Genomic DNA, 20,293 nt, shown 5'->3' with positions numbered 1-20,293 from the left:
AGATCATGTTGATGCTACACTCTTGGCTAGCGATGGTAAGAAGAAAGGGAAGGTTAGATTTCACTGTAGGTTATGTGAAGGGGAACATCTTCTTCACCTTTGTCCACTTATGGATAAATATTCCAAAGTTTTGGAAGACCTTGCAGCCTCTCAACCCCAACTCCCTAGTCGTTATCAGAGGATTCCTTCTAACCTTCCCCTGGTTGGTAAAGATATTGACTTGGAATGATCTCTTACCCATCCTGCTCTTCCTCAGCTTGACTCTCTTGTGTCTGTTCCCGACCAACCATTGGTAGGGGAGAGAGTTGACTTGGTTTTGCCACCAGTTGCTCACTTTGTCCCACAAGAGCGTAGTGATCATACTGCTCATGTTCTTCTCATCTCCTCAGATTCTCATGAATCGAAGAATGACCCTCCCATCCCAGTTGTTTAGGAGTGTCCTTCTTCTATTCTTGCAGAGCATGAGGGCAATCATATGATACCCCCACCAAGTAGTTATGTTGTTTCTTTCGATTGGAGTCACTTGACTGCTTATCGCCTCCCATATTATGTGCCTTTCCAGATCACCGTGAAAGCCTAGAATATGGTAGTACCTAGCACTATATTAGATGAAGGTACATCTATTAGCATCATGTCTTCTACTACCTGGCAAGCTTTGGGCTCCCCATAGCTTGTGCCTATCACCCAGAATCTATTGGCTTTCAACGAAGGAACCAGTCAACCCTTAGGGATCCTTCCATAGTTCCCTATTACTTTGGAAGGAAGGACCATATATATAGATGTGATGGTAGTCCAAGGTCCATTAGATTTCAATCTTCTCCTTGGACGCAACTATGCTTATGTCATGGGAGCTCTTGTTTCTTCAATTTTCTGTGTGGTTTTTTTCCCGCAAGAAGGGAGAATAGTGACCATTGATCAGCTGTCGTTAATTGGTCACCAGGTGCCTCCTTTGCAACCATCATCCCCTATCAACTTTTGTTTGCAAGCAGTACCTTCCTCACCACAGGTTAATTATGTGGCTCCCTGTTCTGTCTCCACATCTGATGATGATCACACAGATTGTATAGTACATTATGTACTGGGGGTGTTGGAACCCGATCTGTATTTGGTACCAAATGACATGTATTCCTCCTGGAGCGTGGTCTTTCCGTCTAGTGAAGACCTCTTGGGAGCCATGTTTTCATATGGTCCATGTACAGGGTCCCAAGGATAGTTTTTTCCCGGGTCAACCTAATTAAAAAATGAACCAAAGGGTATGAGGATAGTTCCTGGTCTTGTTTCAACCTTGTTAAAAAAAATGAAACAAACAGTGTGAGCATAGTTCCTTGTCTTGTGTCGAGGTCGTTAAAAAATGAAACAAGGTTCATGAGGATAGTTCTTTTACTGTGTCAACCTCATTAAAAAATGGAGCAACTCCCTTTTCCAAATCGAGTCTTGGATTAAGATCTCATAAAATCCCAGTCAAGTCTTTCCACGATCTCGAAAGTGAACCTTCATTCCATCCACTTAGTTGAATGAAATGAAGCTTGGGTGGGCATGTACCTCTATTTGAGTAATTACGCCATGGGCATGCAAACTTATAGCAAGAATAGTTTTTCGTTTCAAGCTTGTGTAAACAAGAAATCGAATCCATGCAGAGTTCTCCATGATTCAAGCTTGTGTAAAATTGAACCCATGACCGATTTATATCTCGTGATTGCCTTTTTTATCAGCTACTTTCTGCTATAGTTGGAAAAGAGCTGGAAAGTGGAACCCCCATTTTTATTCTCTTTTACGAGTCAAAAAGGGGAAAATACTCGGCGATATTTTCATTTGAGTTTTACGAGTCGAGAAAAGAGCTGAAATGTGACTCCATTACCATCATCAATCACTGCACAAAAAGGTAAATGCATTATCTATCTTCTGAGGAAAATTAGGTAAAAAATACTTTAAAACGCTAATATTTCATTAAAAAATGAATAACAAGAGGAAAAAGTAATTATTTTTTACCATTTACCATTTTATCTTTGTGTGAAGAGATTTTTACCCACTTGTGCCCTAGTTTTTCTGGAGCAGATTACGAGAGATCCGGGAGGCCATTCGTCGAGCCGTCAGTTGCAGGTAAGAGCCAAGACCTTAAGCTCCATTTTCATATTTATTTTACCCGTTTTTAACCATTTTTTGGATTTCATGAGGAGGCTTTGTCAAATTTTTTTTTCCCTCTGTTGGCGTGATTTCCGGGCATAAAATCGCATCGATCGGGGGCTGTGAAGCCTATCAAGCACGCCATCGGCGCTACTGTTTTTAAAATAGTTGTGCCGGCGCCATGATTTTTTTTTTTTCATGCTTTTTCCCAATTTATCTGTTTGAATCCAAATTTCTCTGGCCAAAGATGTTTATTGACTTGATTATATGGTTTTTGCAAGGAAAAAATCGTGAAAAATGGTGGATTGGAAGGAACGCAAGCATGAGGATATTGACACTTAAGAAATGTCTGACGCAAACTTCTTGGATGCTTTGAGGAACTGTGGGCTACTCAAATTATTCCTTACACCAGGTCTATGGACTCAACCCAAATTTCTACGGTATCTGATCAATCTCTGGGATGTGAATCAGGAAGTTTTCATGATCCATGACCAAGAGCTGGAGTTGGAAACTTTAGGCATTTATTTCACCACAAGACTATCTTGGAGAGGGGATCCAGTCAATCTATATGGGTTAAGGCCGATCAGGGCAAGTGTGACCATGCTACTTGCAGAACATTTCCCAGAAGCACTTAAATAAAAAAGTGGTAAGATCAAGATTATGATTGTTCGAGATCTTGTGCTGAGAGTGTCACTATTGACCATAACAGAGTGGCTGGGGCCCAAGTGCAGCATGAGACCAACAAGTCAAAGTTTTAGTATGCTATCGACTATACGTCACCCACTATCTTCAACTGGGCGGAATCTGTGAAAGTCAACATGAAGTGCCAGCTATCAAAAGCTAATGCGGGAAACCTGAAGCAATTTTTTTATGGGTCTGTTCTAGTGACCTTCTTCCTGGAGCAGGTTCTGCTGTTCCATTACAAGATGGCTGAGGTGGAACTGCCATTGCCATAGACCGATGGATGGTCTGTTGGAGTGCGTTGATGCCCATGATTACTGGGGGCCAACAAATGTCCTATAAGCCTGCCATTTTCTCATGGCTACGATGACAACTGATCGTCATGGAGGATTGGCCTTATAGTGGTACCGACTTCCGCGGTGATCTAGATATGTCGCTCCCAAAGGAGGAGGATTATGATAATGGAGGTAAAAACAAACAATTTTAATTTTTGATGTTTTTTATTGTTTTTGAGATATATGTGTTCATGAAATTTTGATTTTATTAATGCAGATGTTGAACCAGAACACCCTGCCGGGATGTCCCCAATCGCCAGGCGTGTTGCGTGACAGTTTGAGGTCACTCCTTATCAGAAGGGAGGTGACAATGAGGAGGAGATCACATAGAATTTTGAGGGATTGACCCATGGGATCCCAGAGTATGCCCGGATGGGTGATTTCCCACGCCAGTATTAGAGGCATACGCTGGGGGTATCACGTCGGATCCATGGAATGTTGACTCGCGTCCGAGCAGTTACATGATATCATGAGCATCATGCTGTTTAGTGCATAGGTCTAGCATTCCAAATTTTTGAATCCTGCAAGCCACGAATGTATAAGGCTTGCGAGCCACCTGATGTATTTGAACACACATATTATTTTTGTGGTTTTGATGTATGACAAACATTATTGAAATATATATATATATATATATATGCTATATTTCCTTGCTTACTATCGTACAAATGCTTTGTCTTTGATTTTTTTACATGTTTTGCAAATGTCTATCCAACACATAATTTGCTAATGCATCTGTCAATGTATTCATGTGCCTAGGAATATGATGATATGTATTATAATCAAAATTTCTCTCCAATAGACAAATATGTAGATAAATTATCAATATTTGAGGGTTTCTGATGGAATATTTTCCGTTGAGTTGAATAACAAAAAGTTGTGAATTGAGGTTGACAACGAATTCCTGGATGTTAAGAGTGATAGCTTCTGACAATAATTCGATAACTGTGCTATACTCAACAATTTTATTAGTTGTTCGATCTAGACAAATACCTTGAAGATCAAGCAACTCACCATGGGGGTCATAAATGACCCATGCCGCAAATGATATATTCTGGGTACTACGACAAGCACCATCAGTGAAACCGATGTGAGGAGACACCAACATCTAAAAATTAGGTAGAAACATAATAAGAAAGAAAGATGCTTGCAAAACAACACACCAAACCACACTGCACAAAAATTAATAACACACTATTGTACAAAAGTAACCATGCAAGATAACCTAAGCATAGTAATTTTTGAGGTAAATCCCATTACGGGGCTTGTATAAGGGATTGCCCTCATAGTCAATAAGCTCATAGGCCCCTTTCTGTAACACACGTTTAACAATTTAGGGCCCATGCCACATGAGTTCAAACTTTCCTGCCCCAAGCTTATCATTATCCTGATCATACAGATGAACCAAATCGCCCTCATAAAAAGCTCGAGGAGAGACAGACTAGTCTAAATGGGAATTGAACCACTTTTTATGTGCTTCGATGACCAAAGAAGGAAGATGATGATTCTCATCCAGTCGTTCTAAATACAAGAGGTGCTCTTCTTGAGGGGAGGTTTTAGAGAGAATTTCGACAGCCAGCTTGAGGGATGGAATTTCGCACTCAATCGGTAAAGTTGCTTCCAAACCATAGACTAGCTGGAACGATGTGAATCCAGTTGCGTCCTTTATCGAGGTTCGGTAAGCCCACATAGCTGAAAAGAGCATGAGATGTCAATTTGAATTGTGCATCCCAATGGTGTGCTAAAGCATTGTAACCAAGACTTTGTTCATAGCTTCAACTTGGCCATTGGCTTGAGGGTAGTCTGGGGTTGAGCCATTGTGGCGTAGACCCAATGTAGAAGTTAGCTTAGCCATCATGTAATCTCGAAAATGGGAGCCATGGTCGATGATAATGGCCTGAGGCACTCCAAATTTTGAAATAATGTGATTGAATAGAAATTGAGTCGCAGTTTTACCATTTGTAGAGTATGTAGGCATTGCTTCGGCCCATTTGGTGAAATAGTCCTTAGAAACGATAATATACCCATGCCCCCCGGTCGAACAAGGGTTACAGGTCATATAGATGATGCCCCATTTGGCAAAAGGATCAACAGTAATAAGGGGGTGTACGTGAGCAGGTGGGGCACGCATCTTATGTTGATAAATTTGGTACTCATGGAACTTGCGAACAACAAGGATGCAATCCTTGAAGATAGAGGGCCAAAAATGACCAGTGTGAAGGATTTTTTATTTAGTAGCATATACAGAAAGGTGACCACCATATGTGCCAGAATGGAAGTCATTCAAGACTCTCTCAACCTCCTCGAGAGTGAGACAACGACAAAGAATTGAATCGACAGCGATGCGGTATAAAGTATCTCTAATGATACTGTAAGGTTGAGATTGATGCCGAATGGATCAACAATGATCCTTGGTCAACGAAAATCGAAAATTGGATGTTTGGAGATATACAATGATATCACCGTACTAGGGGTCAAGGGTGCTAATTAAGAAAAGAGTCTCGTCCGGGAGCTGCTCGTCAGCACCAACAGGAAGAGAAGCGGAGGGAAGGGAGAAAATCAACCCAACGAAGACCAATGATTTCTTATATTTGGCAGTAGTGAATACAAAATCAAATTATTGGAGGATAACAATCCACTTCGAATAATTTCCCCCCAGAAATAGACGAGTCAGGATGTAGGTCATGGCGTTGCATTCCAAAATCACAGTGGTAGTACGAAGTAGAATGTAATGCCAAAAGCTTTGAACAACCTGTACGACAGCCAAAGCCAACTTCTCGACATGATCATAACATGTTTCAGTGTCGAGGAGGTTGCAACTGAGGTAATAAATAACATGTTCATTGCCTTCGTCATCGTCCTGTACCAACACCATAACGATGGTACTAGAGGCTGTAGCTAGATAAAGGAAGTAATCACGATGATAGTTCGGGGATGAAGCAAAGGAGCATTGATGAGGACAATCTTGAGGTCATCGAAAGACTTTTGGGCAACCTCATCCCAAACAGACGGGGTTCCTTGCTTGAGAAACTGGGTGAACCCTAAAGCTAGCTCAACATAATTCGGTACAAAATGACGGAGGAAATTTGTTTTTCCCTGTAGACTTTGCAGTTGATGTAATGAAGATGGAGGGGGTAAATTAACTATGGCCTCGGCTTTAAGAGGATCAAGGAGATTGCCTTCTTTCAAAATGATAAAGCCACGGAGTCTTCCAGATTTAATGCAGAAGACACATTTATGCGGATTCAACCGAATGTTTTATTGTCTACAACGAAGAAAATTTTTCCGAGATGATCAGGGTGATCACGACGTTTACGAGAATGAGTGGGGAGATCATCCAAGTAAGGTTGAACAATGTTTCACATGTCGTTGAATGCATAAGAGATCGATCTTTGAAATGTGGCCCCAACATTCTTAAGGCCAAAAGGGAGCTTTTTATACGCGAAGGTCCCCCTCGGGCAGATAAAGGCTGTTTTATCTTGATCAGCTGGCACAATGTTTATCTTGTTGTAACTAGAAAAACCATCCATAAAGGAAAAAAATTCACTCCCAGCACATTCATCAATGATCTGGTCAATGAAGGGAGTGGGGTAATTATCCTTAGGATAGGCGCGATTGAGATCAGGTAATCGACGCAAACATCCTTGTTTCTTTGTCACCGGTACAATATTCGACACCCAATCTGTAAGAGGGATTGGATAAATAAATCTAGCTTTTAGAAGTTTTTCAACTTCGACCTTAATGGTGGCCGCTTTTCTAGGGTGCATTAGACGAAGCCGTTGGCGAATGGGCTTCGCATGAGGATAACTTGGAATCTCGTGCACGAGTATAATTGGGTCAATGTCAGGCATTTCTTCATAGGACCATGCAAAAACATCCCGAAACTCTTGGAACAGACGAGTATAAAGCTTGATCTCTTATAGAGAAAAAGTTACCCCGATATGGAAATTTTCAATGACACTAGGCTTGACAGTAATATCAATTTGCATCATTTGGGTAATGTTACCCATGTTCCCTTATGCCAGACTTCATGAGTCATGATTGGAGTCTGAAGTGGTAGGGATGGGAACTGAGAAGAGAACTCCTCGAGACAAGTAGACATGACCGTCGGGCCAGGAAAGAACTAGGAACGATGATGAGTGTCGTTCTAAGGTACTTTTTCTAGAGACATTACTTCCATGATACTCTTGTCAAAAAGAAAAGTCTCCGCTAAGGGATCGGGAGATTCCAAAGAACCAAGCCACGGGGATTGAGAATATGCATCGAGAGATGTTCTCGAAATAGGATGATCAGAGGATACAAAAGGCGAGGCCAAAACAATTTCCACGTAATCAATTTCAGCGGGAATTAATGGGATAACCTCACCCCATGTATCAATAAGATCCGATGAAGGAATGACAAACGTATCATACTTGACCAAAATCATTTTGATAGAGGCAACATGAGGAGGTGGGAGCGGAAAAATACCCATCAAGGTAGAATATTTAAAAAGTCTTTCCCCCACACTCTCATAAGGAGCACCGATGTGCTTGATATACAGAACATTGCAATTCGAGGAGGAAGAGGCAAAGAAGGACAATTGGTCAACTATGACTATCTTCCCTTGATGGGGAAACAAATCACATGGAAAAGGGAGGAGCCTACATCATGCATGGCATGGGTCCAACTCCATCCAAGTAGAAGATTGTAGTTAAGATTAGTGTCAATGATCTCTACTTCGACTTGTACTGATTTTCCCTCCAAAGTAATGGCAAGGTTGGAAAGGACACTGAATGGTCACGAATCATGTCCGTCAAAAGCTTCCAAAGTGTTAGGTGACTGGTTCAGAGTAGGAGAACCAATTTCCTTCTAACAAGTGGCAGGCATGATGCAGGTAGAAGCACCTTCATCAATGACAGTCCTATGAATGGTTTTCTCATTAATGATTACCTTAATGAGAAAAACGTGGAACGTGGAACGTGGTTTTCTAGGTCCTTCAAATTTGATGAGGTAAACGTGGAACATGGTTTTCTAGGTCGAACCAAATGAGATTAGATTTAGCTGGATCAATACCCTCAATAGTCGATAGTAATGATTTCCACTAAGAAGGACAACTTTGAAGGACCTTGAGAGAAGACATAGCTGATGGTGCTTGAGCCAAGTATTTAAAAATCTTATAATTTTGAGTGGCTCCAGCGTTGGGATTGTACGAGGACTTTTGTAGCTCACCTCGAGAAGGTGGTCGAATGGCGGAATTTGGAATAGGTTTCTCTATATGGAGAGGAACAGAACTGGACGGGGTAGAAGAAGAAGGGGTACCTTCCTTTTATTTCCTTGCTGTCGGGGTAGGAGTTTGATAATCTTTTGACCTAGTAGCCATGTTAATCAAGGTACTGATCCAGGTGGATTTTGGTGGCCACCTGCCAAGTCCACTTGGACCCCCACCTTTGTTTCTTTCAACTTTTCAGTTTCCTTAATTGTAGCACAATTTACTATTTTTAGCAATTTTTCGGGTCTTGAACTTCCGGAGCCATTTTGAGGCCGTAAACGACATTTTTTGGGAAAACTGGGAGCAACATGGGTTATTGTATCGATGTTGCTCTTCCCAAAGTTGTAGTTCTCGGATAGATATTTCTAACGAGATATTGTGCACATCAAACGAAGATCGCATGCCAAAGTTACAACCCTGGGAAGTTGATGTACCAATTTACCCAAACGGGGCCCGCAGTTTGGCGTTTCATATTCTAGGGTTAGGTGTTTGGATTTTTAGGGTTTTCCATTGTTTATCAACAATAAATAGGCCTTCCTGCCTCATTGTAATAGAGTTTAGAGGCATGTAGCTGCCACATCTCTTCTCAGAGATAAGCTACCATCGCCCTGGCTAGTTTATTTCCATTTCTGTTTGTAAGCATATTTCAGTATTTTACAGTAGTGAAATGAAGTATTATTTCTATTGCATCTCTATATGTATGGTTATATCTGTAATTTGTTGCATTCCTATTTAAATCTGGATTAGTGGTATCAGAGCCGTTTTCTCTTTCTTTGTCTTTCTTTGCATGTCCCCAACGAGGTCGGGATATAAGGAGTTAGGGCTTGAACTGGTCGAACCTTTGCAATACAAACCTCGCAAATCCCAACGGCCTCCCATGGTAGATGAAAATAAAGATGAGGGGGTAGGAGATCCTATCAAAATCTTGCTTGAAGAGGCCCTCGAGCAACAAAGGAATGCGATGATGGACAACTTTTCCCAGATCCTTCAACGGCTACCCAGGGGTGACACATCTACTTCCAGTAGCTACTTTGGAAGCGCCACACCCTTTAAGGTACAAGTTAACTTAGACATTCCCATATTTGAGGGTCAGATACATGCAAATGGTGTAGATAAATGGTTAAATATGCTAGAAGGGTATTTTTTTGTTCATGATTTTTCTGGTCGGGAAAAGATTACTTTCGCTTTTCTCAATGCCGCACCCCACATCAAGGACTAGTGGGAAACCTACTGTGAGGAGAAGGATGAAATTACGGCCTCACTGTTTTTAGCTGCAACCACTTGGAATTCATTCCAGATTTCCATCAAGGATCAGTACTACCCTGTCAGAAGCTATGAGGATCAATACATAAAGTGGACCATGCTGTGGCAGGGAAGGGACCAAGACGTGCTAGAGTTTACCAATATTTTCCATACCCTTCGCATGAAGTTAGGTATCAAGGATTCAGAGTAGCATTTGGTACCCAAATACTGCGGCTGCCTGCAAAAGTACATCCAAGAAGAAATAGAATTCCTGAACATCTCCTCGCTTAGCACGACATACCGATATTCCTTCAAGATTGAGAAAAAGTTTAAACAGAAGAAGCAAGACTTTGGATCTGTGAATCCGAAGCAAGGGAAAGTTGCCCCCAAACCACAGAACAAAGGAGAAAGCCAAGGTAGAGTGGCCCAAGACAACCCGCCAAAGCTGCAAGCAAAGAACAACACCACGAAGCCAAAAAAGGACATGGGAAAGTGGTGTGAGTCCCATAAGAGCTCCACTCACAACACAAGTGAGTGTCGGGCCAAGTAGTCACTGGTGGCCGAGCTAAAGGTTTTAGAATCAGATGCATGTTCTAAATTTGAGTCAGAACCTGACAAGGGGAATGACAAAGGGAAGCAGATTATCGATGCAGAGCCCAACGCCACCGTTGCCACCATGAATATCCATAAGGAGGAACCCAAAGATCCAGAGGAGGAGGAGTGTCTCTTCCACTCCGAGATATGGGCAAAGGGCTCCCACTACAGTTCATTGTCGACAACGGGAGCCAAAAGAGCCTCATTTCGTTAAAGGTTGTGAAGCGGCTAGGCTTACCGACCACAACACATCCACAATCGTACACCATCGGGTGGCTTCACCAAGGACAAGATCTTCGCGTGAGCCAGCAGTGTCGCCTTCCATACAACATCAAGCCCTTCACGGATGAGGTATTGTGTGTCGTTTCTCCCTTGATGTTTGTGATGTATTATTAGGAAAACCATACTTGTGGAAGTGACATGCTGTATATGAATCAAGGCCCCGTGCTATTATTATTACTTTGGGAAATAAGTTGTACAAGATACCAGAGGTAGAACTACCTACTGCCATCTCTTTGGTTACTACAAAACAATGTAGTAAGCTCATTTCCGAAACCGAGAAATTTGTTTCCCTGATGATATGCCCTCAAGGAGAGAAGAAGACGGTGGCCACGACCTCCAGACAGGGACCCTCTGTATGACAACTACACATGGACAAGGTCATGGAGGAGTATGAAGACATCTTCACCTCCCCTGCAGGGGTTCCTCTACACTATCAGGTCAAGCACTCCATCGATTTGACCCCAGGTGCGCCGCTGCCCAATGGACCAATCTATCAGCGTTCCATTCTGGAGAATGATGAAATCAAGAGGCAGATTTAGGAGTTGCTGCAAAAAGGTCACATCCATTCTAGTTAATTACCCTGTGGGAGCCTAATCGTGCTGGTACAAAAGAAGTATGGGACTTGGAGACTCTCTATTGACTATCAGGCGCTAAACAAGATCACTGTCCATAATAGATACCCAATCCCATGGATTGATGACCTCCTGGACCAACTGAAGGGGAAAAATATTTCAGCAATATCGATTTGAATTCAGGATATCACTAGGTACCAATCAAACACTCCAATGTGTGGAAGACTGCCTTCAAAGCCAAGGAGGGCCTTTTCGAATGGTTGGTTATGCCTTTTGGATTGACGAATGCTCCTGCAACCTCCATGAGGCTAATGGATGAAATGTTGTGGCCATTCACCAACTCATTTGTAGTGGTATACTTGGATGACATCCTGATATTTATCCAGAGTTGGGAAGAACACCTCCACCACATCTGACAGGTTCTCCAAACACTGCGACAACACAAGTTATGTGCCAATTTGGAGAAATGAAATTTTGTCATGACTCAGGTTCAGTATCTGGGATACATTATTGATGAATAGGGGGGTGCATGTGGATCCAGCCAAGATCCAAGTGATTTGGGATTGGCCATCTCCAACCAGTTTGACAGAGCTTTGCAACTTTCTAGGTCTTGCCAACTTCTACTGCATGTTCGTGTTCGAATTTTCTCATATCACTTGGCCCTTGAGTCAAGTCACGAAGGGAGGAATGAAAGAAAAATTATTTTGGTCTGAATCTCAACAGATGACATTCATAGAGTTGAAAGATTGCACCAGTGCTCTCATTACTCGACTTGCAACAACCAGGTCGATACAAATGCCTCTGACTATGCTATTGGGGTAGTCCTTACTCAACACGGGCATCTAGTGGCATATCACAATGAGACACTTTCAGACACAGTCCGGAAGTATCCCGCTTATGAAAAAGAGATGTATTCCATTGTGCAGGCCTGTCGACAATGGAAGCATTACATTTTGGGGAAGGAAACGGTCATCCACACAGACCACCGAACCCTGTAGTTCATACAGACCCAAGGGAAGTTGCAGAATGATCACCATCAGAAGTGGTCCACATACTTGCAATAGTTCCATTTGAATATCAAGTATAAGAAGGGCAGCACCAATAATGTTGTAGATTGCCTCAGTCGACCTCCGATCATGGCGTTTGTTGGAAATACTGAGAGGGGGGTGAATCAGTATTTCTTACTAATTATTTATATATTTTTTTCTAATTGTTCTAGTGATTGCCGACAACATATATAGATATGTGTATGTATACATAGAACATAGAAATCAAAAGCTGTAACTAATGATTTTATTAAAAACCAAAACAGTGCATTGAAATAAATACAATATAAGTATAAATTTGATTGTGAATAGTTGCCAAGCTCCAACTTGGACTTCAGTGAGGCTCCAACCTCCAGAGCACCAACTCTGTTTTGCAGTGGTCCTGCACTTAGGAGCACCTACCCCCAATGACTTATGTCCAGTTCAGTTCTGAGGCTCCAACCTCTTGGGCTCCAACCCAACCTTGGTATAAACAGGTATGCTGCTGCACACTATTCAATTGAGATTGTCTCACTCTTGCTCTCCAACCTCTGCTGCTTCTACTGCCTCTACAGCCTCTGCTGCTTCTACTACCTCACACTCTGGTTCTTCACCACACCAACAGCAACAACAGTTCTCTGTTTTTACTGTTTTATACATTCTCACACCTTTGTCCATTTGTTTCCGCTTACTCAATGGCTCTTTGGCTTCCTCCTCGCTCTCTTGAGCTTCGGCTTCCTCAACACTCGCTCGAACTTCCGGCTTCCCTCCTCCATTTGCTTTATCTTCCTCATGATTACCTTCGATTGATGGTGTCACGAAAATATAATGTCGTCGTGGAGGTGTTTCAGCAACGCGGAAATATAATGTCGTCGCAGAGGTGTTTCAACAACGCGGAAATATAATGTCGTCGCGGAGGTGTTTCAGCAACGCCGAAACTGGTGTTTCAGCAACGGCGAAACTGGTGTTTCAGCAACGCCGAAACTGGTGTTTCAGCAATGCTGAAATTGGTGTATCAGCAAAATTTTGACAAGTTTCGATGTTTCAGCAACGAAGAAATTGGTGTTTCAACAACTTTTCTCTAGGTGTTTCAACAGTGTTCAACAACTGCAGCAGCCTTCACCAGTGTTCACCAGCAACTTAAGTGTCAATGTTTCAGCAACGGAGAAATTGGTGTTTCAACAATGTTTCTCCTACTTAACTACCTCTACTCCTCTTGGCTCCTCTTGGCTCTGTGTGCTCCTCTTCTTTGGCTCTGTCTCCTTCCTTGAATATTGCCATATTGACATCAATGACAATCTGTGTCCAACAATCTCCCCCTTTGTTATTGATGGCAATATTCTTTTGCTCTCTCTCTCTCCCCCTTTGACATCAATGGCAAAGGAATGCATACAGACTCCCCCTGTCAACCTGCTCCCCCTGTCCTGCTACATCTTTATGAATGAACTTGAGTGATGATAAAGAAATAACCCTCATCTTTTGACGTAGATGTTCGAATGATTCTCGAGGAAGAGGTTTTGTGAAAACATCAACTATTTGCTCTTTAGTACTGATATATTCCAGGAAAATGTTTTGTTTAGCTACTTTCTCATGGAGGAAATGATACTTGATTGGAATGTGTTTGGTTCTTGAGTGCATCATTGGATTTTTTCTGAGATTGATTGCAATTGTGTTGTCAATAGACGGTAATTGGTTGATATGTACATATGTCAAGATCTTTTAGAGCTTCCTTCATCCATAGTATCTGAGTACAACAGTTTGCTGCAGCAATATACTCAGCTTCGGCTGTGGATAATGATATGGATGACTGTTTTTTGCTGAGCCAGGATACCAAACAGTCTCCTAGGAAGAATGCATTTCCACTAGTACTTTTCCGATCATCTATACTTCCAGCCCAATCAGCATCGGTGTATGCAGTTACAGTCAGTGTTGAGTTCTTTGGGTACCAAAGACCGAAATCAAAGGTTCCCTTTAGATATCTGAGAATTCTTTTTACAACTAATAAATGGGATTATTTGGGAGCAGATTGAAATATTCCCACCATTCCTACTGCTTGCATTATGTCTGGTCGTGTAGCTGTTAAGTAAAGAAGGGCTTCGATCATTGACCTGTAATGAGTTGCATCCACTAGAGGGGAGTCATCATCTTTGCTCAGTTTGCAGTTGGTGGTCATAGGTGTGCTCATGGGAGCACAGTCCTCCATTCCATATTTTTTGAGCATGTCTTTTAGATATTTGGTTTGATATATACACAATCCTGCTCTGGTTTGAGATATTTGAAGTCCAAGGAAGTGGGATAGCTCTCCTATCATTGACATCTCAAACTCTTTTGACATGTTTTGAGAAAATTCATGGCTCATTTCATCATTATTACTAGCGAAAATCAGATCATCGACATAAACAAGAGCAGATATTAACTTACCTTGATCTATCTTTATGTATAGATTACTTCCAGCCACTCCCTTTTTGAAGCCTTGTTGTAGGTAGTGATCCAATCTTGCATACCAAGCTCTAGGAGCTTGTTTCAATCCATATAAAGCCTTTTTCAACTTACAGACTAGGTCCTTTCCCGCTGTCAAATCAAAACCTTCTAGCTGCTCCATGTAGACTTCCTCTTTGAGTTCCCCATTTAGAAATGCCGATTTCACATCCATTTGATATATTTTGAATCCTTTTGGGCAAGAAAATGCTAAGAACATCCTGATAGCTTCCATCTGGGCCACTGGTGCAAATGTCTCTTCAAAGTCAATTCCTTCAATTTGTGAATAACCTTTGCAGACAAGTCTTGCCTTGTTCCTGATAACCTGTCCTTCCTCATTCATTTTATTTTTGAACACCCATTTGGTTCCTATTATGTTTTTGTCCTTTGGACGAGGTACCAGCTCCCATGTCTTGTTCTTCTCAATTTGGTACATGTCTTCTTCCATTGCTTTTACCCAATGAGGATCCTTGCTTTTGCAAATGTTTCTGGTTCTATCATAGATAGGAGGGCAATGACTTTTCTCTTGGGTGAGGTTTTTATCCTTGTTTGGGTCTGCACACCTTCATCTCTGTCGCCAATGATCTGTTCTTCTGGATGGTATCTTTCAACATACTTCATCTTTGAAGGGGTATGAGGTGGTTCTCTTTTCTCTTCTTCTTCATCATCATCTATCGCTTCTTCTTTAGGTTCTTCTTCTTCAAGGAGAAAGTCATCTTCATGTTCTTCAAATTCCTTTACTGGAAGTTCTTCATCAACCTTTACATCAATGCTTTCCACTATTTTCTTCAGTTGATAATTGTAGCACTTGTAAGCCTTGCTCCGTGTAGAGTATCCAAGAAATATCCCTTCATCAACCCGAGAATCAAACTTTCTGGGGGAGCCATCATTTATTTTTATGAAGCACTTGCTTCCAAATATCTTGAAGTACTTTACCGAAGCAGGTCTTCCTTTCCATAGCTCATAAGGAGTTTTATCACAATTTGGTCTTAATTGAGTTCGATTCAGTGTATAGACAGCTGTCCCTACTGCTTCTCTCCAGAATTTAGGCTGTAGGTCTGTTGCTAATAGCATGGTTTTTGCCATCTCTTGGACTGTTCGGTTTCATCTTTCAACTACCCCATTTTGCTGAGGTGTTCTGGCAGCCGAGAATTCCCTTTTAATTCCATGAATATTATAGAACTCACTAAACTCGTTTGATGTGAATTCTCCTCCTCTGTCTGTTTTGAGGCACTTAATTTTTGAATCTTTTTCATTTTCTACAAGGGCTTTTAAATTCTTAAAACACTCAAAAGTTTCAGATTTATACTTTATGAAATATATCCACATCATTCGAGTATAATCATCAACAAATAACACAAAGTACCTTTCTCCTTGGAGTGCTTGATTTCTAGTTGGCCCACACACATCAGCATGGATGATCTCCAAGGGCTTCGATGTACAGTGTTCCTTTGTCTTGTGGCTGGTTCTGGTCTACTTTCCATGTTGACATGGACCACACAATGCTTGATTTGGTTTGAACAGCCTTGTGATGTCTTGTACAACTTTGATCTTGCTGATATTGATCAGATTTTCGAAACTTGTATGTCCAAGTCGCTTGTGCGACAGCCAACTCTCATCTGTCTGACTTAAGTAGCATTTATTTTCCTGAATCTTGTTCAGAATGTAAATGTTGTCTGGTGTTCTCACCCCTTTTTCCATAAGTTTCCCTGAGGTAGAGTTCCTTATTTCACAGTCTTTGGTGCTAAAAACAACCTTATGTCCTTGATCACAGATTTGGCTGACACTCAGGAGGTTGTGTTTGATTCCGTCAACCAGCAGAGCATCTTGAGCTTTTCCTTTTCCATTTATCAGAGTAACTGTTCCTTTTCCTGCAATTCTGCCAGATCCGCTTCCAAAAGACACATTCCCTTCCTTTTTTCTCAGTGAGACAAACTTCCCTCTGTCTCCTGTCATGTGTTTAGAGCACCCACTATCTACAAACCACCGGTTTCCATTATTTTGAGCATATAGAGCCAGGCCGCATTTGTCCATGCTGGAGTTCTTGCTACTTGTCTTTCTTCCTTTGAGTGGGCAATCTTGTTCATAGTGACCAATGTTGTAGCAGAAAGAGCAAATCATATCAAATTTGGTTAAGGGATCAAATGAATTGAAGGTTTTGATTTGTCCCTGCCTTTTGGGGGTATATGAGTTGATTATTCGGTCCTTTAGCTCTGTCTTTTCATTTCTGAGAGCCATACAATGTCTGGCTTGATGACCGAAATTTTTACAGTGAAAGCAATGTCCAAGAAAGATGGTTTTGTACTTGTTGAAGCAACCATGGTTTGAGTCAATTTCCTTTCTGGGAATTACTTCTCCCTCGTTCTTTGGATTTTTGATGGGCCCTTGGTGGAGTACAGGTTTGTATTTGCTGTAGTGTCCATGGTTCGACTCCACATTCTTATTTGGAGTAATTCTTTCTTCATTTTTGGAATCTGGGATGCACTTTTGATAACATACTTTTTCATCTTTTGGATTGCAGGAAAGTGCATCGGAATAGCTTTTCGCACTATTCTTAGTGCTTGAGGATTCTCCTTTGAAACCTATTCCAGACTTGTCATGTTGAGGTTTTTGATTTTTCAAAATAGTCTCAAGTATTTGAGAGCTTTTACAGCCCTTTTTAATTTCCTCCAACTCCTTTCTCAGAGACACTATTTCGGCCTCACATTATTCACAAGTCTCTTCTTTTTCTTTAAGCTTTGCTTCCAAGAGATCTTCTCTCCTTCTTATTTCTGCGTTTTCCACTTTGAGAGAAATGATTTTGTTCCGTAGTTTCTCGTTTTCTTCAATGGCGCTTATTAATAGTTCATCTACATTTCCTTCTAGCCCTGAGTCATCATCATCTGTGAGTGCCATGAATAATGCTTCTTGGCTTTCATCATGATCACTTTCCTCATCTGATTTCTTTTTGATGACCATAAACTCATCCTCATCAGACTCATCTTGCTTGGAGAAAGTTTTTCTTATTGAAACCTTTCTTTTTATGTGCCATCCTTTTAGAATTTCCTTCATCATCACTGTCATGTTTATGAGTACATTTTGCTGCATAATGACCTATTTTACCACATTTAAAATAGATAAGAGGATACTTGCCTTTAAGCTTAGATCCTCTCTTCATATTTCCTACAAATTGAGCCAATTCGGATTCCACATCAGACTCATCACTACAATCATTCCTTTCTTTCCCCTTCTTTGACTTTGAGGCCTTGAATGCTGCATCTTTGGAACTTGGGCCACCTTTCCTCATTTCATAGGCAGTGAGAATTCCATGGAGTTCATCCATTTTGAGGGTATCTAGATCCTTTGCTTCTTCTATAGCGCTTATTTTGGAGTCAAATTTGTCTGGAAGAGACCTTAATACCTTTTGAACAATGGTACTTTCTTCAACTTTTTCATCCAATCCTTTTAGGGAATTTACCACTTCAGCTACTCGGAGGAGGTATGCTGCAATGTCTTCTTCATCTTCCATCCTCAAACTTTGAAATTGTCTTCGGTGAGTTTGAAGCTTTGCCTTTTTTATTTTTGAGTCTCCATCATACAAGCCAACTAGCTTCTCCCACATTTCTTTGGCAGATGTACAGTGTATGATTTTTGTAAACTCAGAATCAATGATTCCACTAGTGATGGAGTTCATGGCCTTTGCATTTGCGATGTAGGCTTTCCTCTCGTCTTGGTCCGTTGGAAGAGTGGTAGTCGTTTTGTATTCATTTTGAACAAAATGCCAGACTTCGGGTCCAAGGGGCATTAAGTAGTAGGTCATTCTTTTCTTCTAGAAACCAAAGTTAGTGCCATCGAGCAAAGGAGGTCTTCCTGATGCTTCATGATTTCTCATCATGGCTGCAGATCCTTCATCAAGCTGTTAGGCTAGTATGAAGAAGCCTGCTCTGATACCAATTGTTGGAAATACTAAGAGGGGGGTGAATCAGTATTTCTTGCTAATTATTATATATTTTTTTCTAATTGTTCTAGTGATTGCCAACAACATATATAGATATGTGTATGTATACACAGAACATAGAAATCAACAGTTGTAATTAATGCTTTTATTAAAAACCAAAACAGTGCAATGAAATAAATACAATATAAGTATAAATCTGATTGTGAATAGTTGCCAAGCTCCAACTTGGACTTCAGTGAGGATCCAACCTCCAGAGCACCAACTTTGTTTTGCAGTGGTCCTGCACTTAGGAGCACTTACCCCCAATGAATTCTGTCCAGTTCAGTTCTGAGGCTCCAACCTCTTGGGCTCCAACCCAACCTTGGTATAAACAGGTATGCTGCTGCACACTATTCAGCTGAGATTATCTCACTCTTGCTCTCCAGCCTCTTCTGCTTCTACTGCCTCTACAGCCTCTACTGCTTCTACTACCTCACACGCTGGTTCTTCACCACACCAACAACAACAACAGTTCTATGTTTTTACTGTTTTATACATTCTCACACCTTTGTCCATTCGTTTCCGCTTACTCAATGGCTCTTTGGCTTCCTCCTCGCTCGCTTGAGCTTAGGCTTCCTCAACACTCGCTCGACCTTCTAGCTTCCCTCCTCCATTCGCTTTATCTTCCTCATGATTACCTTCGATTGATGGTGTCACGAAAATATAATGTCGTCGCGGAGGTGTTTCAGCAACGCGGAAATATAATGTCGTCGCGGAGGTGTTTCAGCAACGCTGAAACTGGTGTATCGACAAATTTTTGACAAGTGTCGGTGTTTCAGCAACGGAGAAATTGGTGTTTCAGCAAATTTTCTCCAGGTGTTTCAACAGTGTTCAACAGCTGCAACAACCTTCACCAGTGTTCACCAACAACTTAAGTGTCGGTGTTTCAGCAACGTAGAAATTGGTGTTTCAACAACTTTTCTCCTACTTAACTACCTCTACTCCTCTTGGCTCCTCTTGGCTCTGTGTGCTCCTTTTCTTTGGCTCTGTCTCCTTCCTTGAATATTGCCATATTGAAATCAATGACAATCTGTGTCCAACAGCGTTAACCACCGTGATCAAATCTTGTGGGCACGAGACTTTTGATTGGCCACTTCTCTACAAAGTGACCCAGAATTTGTCCACACATACCAGACACTCTTGGAGGGTCATCATGTTCCAAATTTTCACCTCCAAGATGCCCTGTTATTCCACCTGGGTCACCTTTGGGTTCCTTCAAGCGAGTGTGCCAAGATGATTTGGGAAGCACACTACAGTCGAGCTGTTGGGCATTTCAGGGTCAAGAAAACAGTGGCAGTACTGTAGAAGTATTTCTATTTGCCGAATCTTCGACAGGATGTTGAGAAGTACATCAGATCATGCACTGCCTACGCCATTGCCAAACTGACCATCAAGAAGCAAGGCCTCTATACCCCACTGCCTACCCCTAGTCAACCTTGGGAATCCATGTCCATGGATTACATGTCGGGCCTTCCTTCTACTAATCATGAAAATGATTGTGTTTTTGTGGTCATCAACAGGTTCTCGAAGATGGCCATTATGGCGACCTGCAAGAAGAATATCACAGCAGAAGCCACTGCTAAACTCTTCTTTGAATGAGTGTGGGTTCACTTTGGGATCCCACAGTCTATCATCTCAGATCGGGATAGCAGGTTCCTCAGTACATTTTGGTCTAGTATCTGGTCGATGCTGGAAACCAAACTCATTAAGTCCACAACCTTCCATCCTCAGACTGA

The sequence above is a fragment of the Pinus tabuliformis genome, chromosome Q (assembly GCF_031772625.1).
Source record: "Pinus tabuliformis cultivar Carrire ecotype Pingquan chromosome Q, CPIR1, whole genome shotgun sequence".
In the NCBI taxonomy this organism is placed as follows: Eukaryota; Viridiplantae; Streptophyta; class Pinopsida; order Pinales; family Pinaceae; genus Pinus; species Pinus tabuliformis.
This window is presented reverse-complemented; position numbering follows the sequence as displayed.